The sequence below is a fragment of the Pinus tabuliformis genome, chromosome 2_1 (genome assembly GCF_031772625.1).
Source record: "Pinus tabuliformis cultivar Carrire ecotype Pingquan chromosome 2_1, CPIR1, whole genome shotgun sequence".
Classification (NCBI taxonomy): Eukaryota; Viridiplantae; Streptophyta; class Pinopsida; order Pinales; family Pinaceae; genus Pinus; species Pinus tabuliformis.
Window position 1 is genome coordinate 605,879,174 of NC_142299.1, and position 10,982 is coordinate 605,890,155.

The window sequence follows — 10,982 nt, forward strand, 5'->3', positions numbered from 1 at the left end:
GAGTGCTGCTCTATCAAACACACAAGTATGTTCATCACATGAACCAATATGCCACTCCGTCCTTCATTCTCCTTATGAATTTATTTTACTATTTTTTTATTTTTATTGACTAAGTGTTTTGATTTTTTAATTTTTTTAAATTATAGTCCGTTATAATGTCATTATTTTTTAAGTTTTGACTGAATTTTTAGTGTTATGGAGATATGAACCAATTTTAGTCACCTTTAAAGTTATGTGGTGGTGCAATTTGATGGTTTAGATATCATAATGTAAAAAATCACAAACATTTCATATCATTGGAAAAAAAAAAATCATATTTTCTAATAATATAATACACTTTAATAATGCATTGAACAATATTTAGTATAGAGATAATACATTAAGCAATCGCATAAGTAAAGTTTGTTATTATTAATTAATTTATATTTAGAAATAAGTTTAATTTAATAATGTAGAAATATTATTAGTATAAGTCTATTTTATTTATTGATCTAGTGAGTGTTCGTATGGATCAAATATCTTGATATATAAATTTTTTTTAGTGAAAACATAGAAAATTAAATTCCACCTAAATAATTTTAATTTATTTCCACTCTTAATATATATATATATATATATAATTTTTTAATGGATAATGGATATAATGTCAGTTTTTGGGGACATTTGGATTGTTTCTATGAAGTGACTTAAATTTACAAATTGGTACCACCAAATGTTTGCTATATTTTTTATAAATTAACCAAAAAATACACATGAAAAAGAGGTAAACTGTAAAATACTGAAATTACTTTAAATATTTAAAAATGTTTTAACTATAAGATTATTTTTTTAATTGTTATATATATGAGAGACATTGAAATATTTTATTCATGAACAACATTCTTCATATTAAAATGGTTTTTTCATTATTAATATATTTCCAATTACACATCAATATTACCTAATGTTGTATAGTGAAATATGTTTTTCAGGATTCAAATTAAATAATTTTATTATTTTTTATTAAATTTTAATTTTTAATTACTTGATATAAAATTATGTTATTGTGCTGGAATTATAAAGTAGACTATGAGGGTCACGTGTATGGTCAACCTCAATTGACACATGTCTCTTTTCAAAGAAAAATAAAAAATTTAAATAAAAATACAATGTAAAAACATAAATGAAGAGACATATTTGGTTACTTTTAATTAATTAAAAGCATTTTAAAACATCAATAATCTCACTCACTCTTACTCACTTGCTTTGTTGTTAATATTACAACCTAGTATAAGGGATATGTGGTAAAGATATTTCAATTTTATTCTTGGATCCATGAATACAATATTTCAATGTCTATATTAAACCAATTAAGTGGATGTTATGTTTTTAGATAAATTGTAAATTGATATATGAATTAGGAAAGATAGTTTTTAACTAAGGGAGAAGGACTTGCATAAATTTTTAGTGGGTGGCAAGCACTACTAAGTTTGCTCAATACACATTTACTCCTACATGTTAATGGGGGGAAGAAAACATAAATAATGGTAAGCAATAACTCCCCATAGGTATACTTATTTCCATCTTGATATTTATTTCCATCTTGTCCGTATTCATTTTTTATGCAAATACTTGCTTAAATTATGGTAGATAGTAACTAATGGTAAATAGGTTATTTACAATAGTATGAGCTATTTAAGATTTTAATTTTAGGTGGTTTTGTATAAATCTTAACAATAAAAAATCATTGCACAAATATTTAAAAATCATGACAGTAGAAGAATAATGTCAATAATAAATAACAATGAAGACTTTAAGATGAAAAAGTAAATATAAATATAAAAAAATGTAATCTAATTAACCGACTCTCAAAGTGAGCAAGCTAGAATCATTTTGATCAATAACATCAACCATCTCCATATCGTAGCTTGGAAGAAGAAATGAACCACTATCTACCCTATTCTTCCCCATGATTGAATAAGAAGGACGTGAGATAAAAGTTAACACCCACGCCATTGTGGGAACTAAAACAACAAAAATAATGGTTAGCGTAAAATTATTCCCTTGCTTTATTTTAGGTTTTCGAGTGTAGCTTACTCATGGTTTTTAATAATGTATGTTTTATTGTGATTCAAGAATATTAATTGGATGGTAACCTTCTTTAAATCTAGTTTATCCCCTTTAATTTAAGAATCTATATTTCCCAAGGGTTGCTTAAAATGACTTCATGATTATGAAGCTTGAATTTTCATGCAAAATAAATTGATTTCATGTGTTAGTATTATTTTCATTAGAAAAAAAAGTTGTTTTCATGTTTTAGTATTATTTTTTAGAAGAAGTTGTTTCAATTAAGGCTTTGAATTTGGCAATGTATTATTATGTAAAACAGATATTGCATTGAGTTTAAACCATGCCTGAGTTTTCACCATGTTGAGACAGGTGAAGCCTAAAAACAACGTTTATGAAAAAAACCAGTATCCATAATCATTTGTACTCCGCCTAAATAGAAAGATTCTAATTTTAATCTACATGACATAAATACAAGGATTTAAATGCATTGTAGTAATATTGTAACAATGTTTCCATTACATCGATTAATTTGGAATGGAATAAATTGAGATGGAGAGAATTCTTGTAAATAATGACATCAAATCATTTGAAACCTAATATTTAATAGTTGTGCTCAAAGTTTATTAAAAAACTTAAGAAGTTATTTTTAAATCTATCAAATATGACACCCAGGAGAAGTGAGTACCAATTCACCCAAGACAACATTACTCTTTGCATTAACATTGCAACCCATGAAAATGAAAAGTATTTGCCTTCTAATATAATTTATATTCATATTTTCCATATGAACATGAACATGTTATAATATATGTATACAATGCAATATGAAACCCTAAATTCTTCTAGCTTCTATAACACTAGCTAAAACATATAACTTTCAAAATTATTTCGTACAACATGACAAAATTATAAGGTCTATAGTGTTGCAATATTCCAGCTTTCTTGAAGTCACAAACACCATAAAACTAAAATTCACAAAAAATGCTTATATAAAGAAAAACTTTGATAAAATATTTCTGGTTGCTAAAAACATCAAATAGAATACAAAACCAGAAAACCCTAAACCATATATGAAGGGATAGAAAATATGAATACTTGTGATATAGAGAAAGATTGAAAATTTAAAACAACACAAGAAACACTATAAAACGATTTGTAAATATTTTTTGTGATCAATGAAGGAACCTGGTGGTGATCCCAAGGAGGGACGTGTGGCTATTGACATTTAATTCTTCGGTTCCAAGTTGAGTTTGGTGGTAGGGATTTTGGTGTGTGTCTTAATTGTGGTTTAATGTTTTGTTGTTGCCCTCTGTACTGATCTCGGGCTTGCGACTAAGGGGTATCACTTTCACCGAGTGGTTTTGGAGGTCATTTCTCCTGTGTGATGGTTTTTCTCTACAGTTGCTCTATGTTCTCGCCTGGTATTCGTGATGGATGGTAAGTATTGTGCCCTGTTTGCTCCGTATGGCAGTTTAATGTGATTTGTTGGTTCTTTGTCATTTATTGGTGCTATGTCTCTGCTCGTTTTCCATGGTCTATCGTTGCTATGCCTCTACTCATTCTTTGTGGTGACTCATTGCTCTGGTGATTGGAGGGTTTCAGGTCCTCTCCCTCTCGCAAGTCTATTTGTCTCCGTTATTTTCTTTGAGCTTTTTTCTGTTCATTTTGTGGTGATTTATTTGCTGATGCGGGGACTAGTTATGCTTCGGCTCTACAAATCTCAGGTCACTACTTGGCTGCTGCACAGGATGACTCGGCACCCTCAATTTCAGGTAAGCTCCTATTTTTAAAGGCCCTAATGCTCTGGCTCCTTGGTGAGCAGGTAGAGCATCATGGCTCATTCACTGGTGGAAACCCTCTATTGTGGGCCTCGACTCTCGTCCTTCATCTCGAAAGCGGTTCTTCTACAGGTAAGGTCCTCGTTCTCCTTCCAGTTAGCTATTCACTATTATCTTTTTTATTTTCGTGGCTCAATACTGAACACTGCCCTGCTCTGTGGTGGCGTGCAGGCCCTTCCAAGGAAGCACTGCTCCATAGCTTTGTCCTGGGGACTGTTCGCGAGCTTAGGGAAACCCGCGTAGGGTCTTTCCATAGGTATAGCAGTTTCCTTGCTTGCTTTGCTATGTCTAGTTTTGCAGCAGTTGTTCTGTCGCTTGCTCTTGTTTGTGACTCGGTTATACCCTTGATGTTTTGGGTCCTTCGTATCTGTATGTGGTCTTCAAGGTGTTCATGCCCTCACTAGAAGCTTTAGGAATAACACGTAGACTGTAATGTGTTTTGGTTTCATGGGTTTGGAACCCTTCATGATTTCTAGATTACATAATTTTTTTGTACAGTGAATTTTTATTGAACGAAAAATGAAAATTCCATGTACAACAAATGTATTTGTTTTGTTTAAATGCAAAATGTAATTAGTACCTGGGGTTTGTTTTGTTGAGAAATGAAATCTATGTGCTGGGGTACCTCTGTTTGGTTCTCGGTCTTGAAAATGCTTCTTGTCACTGAATGCTTGTCGATGTTTGTTTGAATCTTTGAAAAGAAAATGGTTTCACTGTCTTGCTTTCATTTTGATGCCTGAGACATCTATGCAAAGGGAACTTAATGAAATTTAATCTACTGTATTAAATCACATATTTTAAATTGTTAGCTATCATAGAAGTTCAAATAATTCTAGGTTACAGTTTCTGGGCTCTCTCTCCTCTCTAGATGGCAGTCCTTCCATCATCTCTGATTTTTCCTTTTCAATACATTGTCAACAGTTCCTTTACAGTTTTAGGAACTGTTCCTCAGTTACTTTTCAGTAACTAAACAATTTCTTCAAACAATTTCCTAACTAATCCTATTTTGTCTAATTTTAAAAACTAACAATGGTCGATGCAGCCTTAATTAAAAATGACACAAAATGAAACTAAATGAAACAGAAACTTGAAGTGTTTTCCTCCCTATCTATTAAAATAAAATGAAAATAATAAAAAAACCTCTCCCAGTTGTTGCCTCTTCACTTGGATTCTCCCGCATCAGGCTCCCGGGGTAGATTAAACTCATGGCTCCTGTCCATGAGCTCTTCAATAGAGTAACCGGTGCTTTGAATTTGGCTAGCATCTAACCAAGAACTATCTTCAATAGGATGAATCTTCCACTTAACTAGGTACTGCAAATATTCCTTCCTTCGAGTCTGTCTGGCCACCTGGGTATCTAGGATCTGTTCGATCCTAGAGGCTTTGCTGGGGCATTTGCCTAATCCATGAATCATTCTCTTTCTGGGTGTACCGTGTTCTTCTTCCCAAACTGTCTTCTTCATCTACCGCAATGTAGGGGTACAGATCTGCCACATTGAAAATGGGTGAAATTCCAATACCTGGGGGTAATTGCAATTCGTAAGCATTCGTAGAAAACTTCCGAAGAATATTGCAAGGCCCAATTTTCTTCCATTTCAACTTGTTGTATTCACCTTTAGGAAACCTTTCCTTGTGTAGGTGTGCCAATACCAGGTCTCCCACGTTGAATTGTACATCCCGCCTTTTCAAATCTGCATTTTTCTTGTGTCTTTCATTGTTGTCTTGTAATTTTAATTTCACCTGTTCATGAATATCGTTGATTGCCTTTGTGAAATCTTCCCCATCATCTCTCCTATGCTCCAACTATCCCAAATCTTGTAACTCATGTACTCCACGTGGCTGCATTCCGTATAGGATCTGGAAAGGACTACTACCCATGCTTCGGTTGGGCGAATCATTATAAGCAAATTCTGCTTGTGCAAGTAGGCGATCCCGCTGTCGAGAATTTTCTCTAACCAAAATCCTCAATAAGTTTCCCAGACTTCAATTCACCACTTCGGTTCTATCCATCGGTCTGTGGGTGATAAGCTGAGCTGAAGTTTAGTTTTGTGTCTAATTTTTTCCATAGGGTTCGCCAAAAATGTCTTGTAAACTTAACGTCTCGTTCCAAAACAATAGACTTTGGCAAGCCATGTAATCTGACTATCTCGGTAAAGAACAAATGTGCTACATGTGTGGCGTCATTGGTTTTCCTGCATGGAATGAAATGTGCCATTTTGGTGAAACGATCCACCACCACCATGATGGAATCGAATCCCCGTTGTGTCTTCGGCAGACCTAAGACAAAGTCCAAACTGACAAAGTCCCATGGTCTGTTCAGAATAGGCAAGCGTGTATACAACCTCGTGTTCTGGCTATGTCCCTTTGCAAGCTGACACACTTTCCATCTAGTCACAAACCTTTGTACATCTCTGTGCATCTTCCGCCAATAGTAAAAGTGACTCAACTGATCCAAGGTCTTGTCTATGCCAAAAATTTCGGCTAAATCTCCATTATGCCTTTCCTGGATTAAGTTCTCTCTCATAGAACATTTGGAATACAAAACTGCCCTCCTTTGAACAGCAACTCTTCCTGCATATTATAGTCTAGACATGAACTGTTATCTCTCAACAATGGATTTTGGCAAGCTTCATAAGCTTCCTTAAAATCTGCAACTGCCTCATACAAGTCCTTAAGAAGTTCAAATCCGAATACTTGTATCGTGCTTTCCTGTAGGATCAAATTCCTTCTGCTTAATGCCTCTGCCACTTTGTTGGCGTGACCACTGATGTGTTTCAACACAAACGTAAATATCTGCAAGTACTCCACCCACTTCACATGCTTATGGCTCAGCTTATGCTGATGCATCATATACTGCAACACAAAATTGTCTAAAAACAAGACAAATTCATTGGCCAATAGGTAATGTCTCCAATGATTCAGTGCTTGAATCACTACGTAAAATTCCTTGTCATAAGACGTGTACTTTTTCCTACTTTAATTTAGTTTCTCACTGAAATAGGCTACTGGCTTGTCCTCTTGACTAAGCATGGCACCAATGGCTATCCCACTAGCATCACAATGAACTTGAAAAAGTTTGTTAAATTCTGGTAACCTCAAAATCGATTTTTCAGTAATTTTCCTTTTGAGATGCTGAAAACTCTTCTCTGCCACTTCTGTCCAATGGAAAGGCTGATTTGTCTTCTTAATGGTGTCCAACATGGGTGCACAAATCCCACTGAAATTTTTAATAAATTTCTGATAAAAACTCGCCAATCCATGGAAACTCTGTACCTCAAACAAACTTTTGGGGGATGTCTAGCTAACTATGGCTGCAACCTTTTCTGGATCCATTTTTAGTTCATTCTCGGAAATCACAAATCCCAAATAAATTAATTCTTTCTTGAAAAAAGAACATTTCTTCAAATTTATCAGTAATTTATTCTGCTGTAATTTTTCCAATACATACCTCACATGTTGAAAATGTTCCTCCTTAGTTTTGTTGAATATAAGTATATCATCCAGATATACAATCACAAATTTTCCAATGAATTCCTTCAACATCTCATTCATCAACCGCATGAATGTGTTAGGGGCATTGCTCAATCCAAATGGCATAACCAGCCATTCGTACAAGCCTTCATTAGTCTTGAAAGCTATCTTCCACTCATCACCTTCTTGAATTCTGATTTGGTGGGAGCTGCTTTTTAGGTCTATCTTTGAAAATTACACTACTTCACTCAAACAATCCATCATATCATCCATTCGAGTTAAAGGGGACCTGTATCTGATGGTAATCTTGTTAATGGCCTGGGAATCTGTGCACATTCGCCACTCACCTCCTTTCTTGGGAGTTAAAATAGTCGGAATTGCACAAGGGCTTAAACTCTCCCGAATTAGTCCTTTATCCAACAACTCTTGCACCTGCTTATGGATTTCTTCATTATCCTTCGGACTCATCTGGTAGGCAGCCTTGTTTGGCAAACTAGCTCCTCGAATAAAATCAATATGGTGACTAATGCTCCGCTTCGGTGGTAATTTATCCAGTAGATCATCTACCACAATATCACTAAACTCTTGTAGCATGTCTAGTGTTTCTTTAGGTAAGTCGGTGACTCCAGTATAGATCAATACTGGTTTTGGCCTTCGCCCAACTGCATACTTCACCTCATCATCCTCCATCTATCGCAAGAACTCTTTTCCGCCTAATAGTAGTGCTTTTGTCCCACTGGTTTCTGTAGCTTCCTCTTCCTTCATGGGCACTAGGGTATGTTGTATCCCATCTTTAACAAACTTGTAACAATTTGTTGCCCCGTCATGGATGACCTTCCTATCATACTGCCATGGTTTGCCCAACAGAATATGGCACATGTCCATACGCATGATATCACAAGTCACCTTGTCCTTGTACTTGCCAATATGAAACTCTACTTCACACTGCTCATCAACCCGCAATTGGTGGCCTTTCTACAACCACAACACCCTGTATGGAGTTGGGTGCTTCAACTTCTTCAAACCCAATTTTCCCACCATTTCAGTAGCTACCAGATTATCAGTACTTCCACTATCTATAATTAATTTGCAGCATTTCCCATGTGAATTGCATATAGTCTGGAACAATGCTTTCCTCTGTGTTTGATCAACTACTTCTTTAGCTGGTCTTAATAATTCCTTATTTAGCACCAAGGCTTCCCCAGTCTCTGGCATATTTTCCACCTCGTGTGGCGGTGCCTCCGCTTCATCAAGCTGAGTGACATATGCTCCCCTCTGCCCATTTTGTTCATTTTTAGGACATTCAAAGGACCTGTGTCCCCACTTGTGACACTTGTAACACTGATAGGCATTTCCTCTGCCTCTGCCATTACCTCTTCCTCACTGGTATGACCTTCTTCCTGTGGTGTTACCTTCCCTTTCACTTTGTCCCGAAGTCTTCAAACTACTGCCCTCTTCATTACTGTTGGCAGTCCTACCTCTGCCAAAGGTTTGTCCCCGACCTCTACCAGAACCACGTCCTCTTCTGGCATTTTGTTTCCTAGCAATCTTCTCCTCCACCTTCAAAGCACTTTGATAAGCTTCCTCTATGGTCTTAGGGGAAAGAATACTAATTTCGTCTAGGATCTCCATCCGTAGACCATTCACAAGCCTCGTTGTTTTCTCAGAAGTATCTTCAACATAACCAGCTCTCAGGTTAACTTTATAAAATTCTTCAGTATATTCCTTCACAGTCATCATTCTCTGCTTCAGGTTCTGTACTTGTCTATAAAGGGCAATTTGATAATCTTTAGGCAGAAACTTGCTCTTCATCCTAGCAACCATCTTGTCCCATTTTTTAATCAATGGTTTGTTTAATCTCCTCCTTTCTGCCTGTACACTGTCCCACCATAGAGCTACATGTCCATTCAATTTGGTGACAACAAACCTAATCCTCTTGTCTTCGCTAATTTCTTCATATGAAAAATATTTATCTAGCTCACTTATCCAATCTAACAATGCCTCTGTGGACAAACTGCCATCATAATTAGAGAGCTTCGGTCTTGGCTTGCTGCTAGCCAACAAAACTGACCTCAATAGTTTAATTTTCGGTCCTTTGTCATCTGACCCATCCATCGTGGTTATGTTTTCCTCCTCACTATCATCCCCACCTTCCGAATCTCTACACTTTCCTACTTCCACGGCTATTAAATTCCTAATTTCTTCTCATAGCCCTTCATCTGCTACTATTTTGATGCCTCTTCCTCGACCCCTTCCTCCTACCTCCATTTTTTGTTGAGAGAAAAGGACAACCTGCTTTGATACCGAAAATTGGTGGCGATCCCGAGGAGGGACACGTGGCTATTGACCATTTAAATCTTCGATTCCAAGTTGAGCTCGGTGGCATGGTTTTTGGTGTGTGTCTTAATTGTGGTTTAATGTTTTGTTGTTGCCCTCTGTACTGACCTCGGGCTTACGACTGAGGTTTATCACTTTCACCAAGGGGTTTTGGAGGTCATTTCTCCTGTGCGATGGTTTTGCTCTATGGTTGCTCTATGTTCTCACCTTGTATTCACGATGGATGGTAAGTATTGTGCCCCATTTGCTTCGTATGACAGTTTAATGTGCTTTGTTGGTTCTTTGTGGTTAATTTGTGCTATGTCTCTACTTGTTCTCTGTGGTCTATCATTGCTATGCCTCTGCTCATTCTTTGTGGCCACTCATTGCTCTGGTGTTTGGAGGGTTTCAAGTCCTCTCCCTCTCGCAAGTCTATTTGTCTCCGCTATTTTCTTCGAGCTTGCTTCTATTCATTTTGTGGTGATTTGTTTGCTGATGCGGGAACTGGTTATGCCTCGGCTCTGCAAATATTCGGTCACTACTTGGCTGTTACACAGGATGACTCGGCACCCTCAATTTTAGGTAAGCTCCTCCTTCTAGTTTCAATTTCACCCTCTGTTTTTAAACGCCCTAACGCTTTGGCTCCTTGGTGAACAGGCAGAGCGTGTTCATGTCTCATTCACTAGTGGAAACCCTCTATTGTGGGTCTCAGCTCTCGTCCTTTGTCTCGAAAGCAGTTCTTCTCCAGGTAAGGTCCTCGTTCTCCTTCCAGTTAGCTATTCATTGCTATCTTTTTTATTTTCGTGGCTCAATACTGGTTGCTGCCCTGCTCTGTGGTGGTGTGCAGGCCTTTCCAGGGAAGTGCTGCCCCATAGCTTTGTCTTGGGGACTGTTCGCGGGCTTAGGAAAACCCAGGTAGGGTCTTTCCGTAGCTATAGTGGTTTCCTTGCTTGCTTTGTTGTGTCTAGTTTTGCAGCAGTTGTTCTGTCGCTTGCTCTTGTTTATGACTCGGCTATACCCTTGATGTTTTGAGTCCTTCATATCTGTATGTGGTCTTCAAGGTGTTCATGCCCTCGCTAGAAGATTTAGGAATAACCTGTAGACTGTAATGTGTTTTGGTTTCATGGGTTTGGAACCCTTCATGATTTCCAGATTACATATTTTTTTGTACAACGAATTTTTATTGAACGAAAAATGAAAATGCCATGTACAGGAAATGTATTTGTTTTGTTTAAATGCAGAATGTAATTAGTACCTGGGGTTTGTTTTGTTGAGAAATGAAATCTATGTGCTGGTGTACCTCTGTTT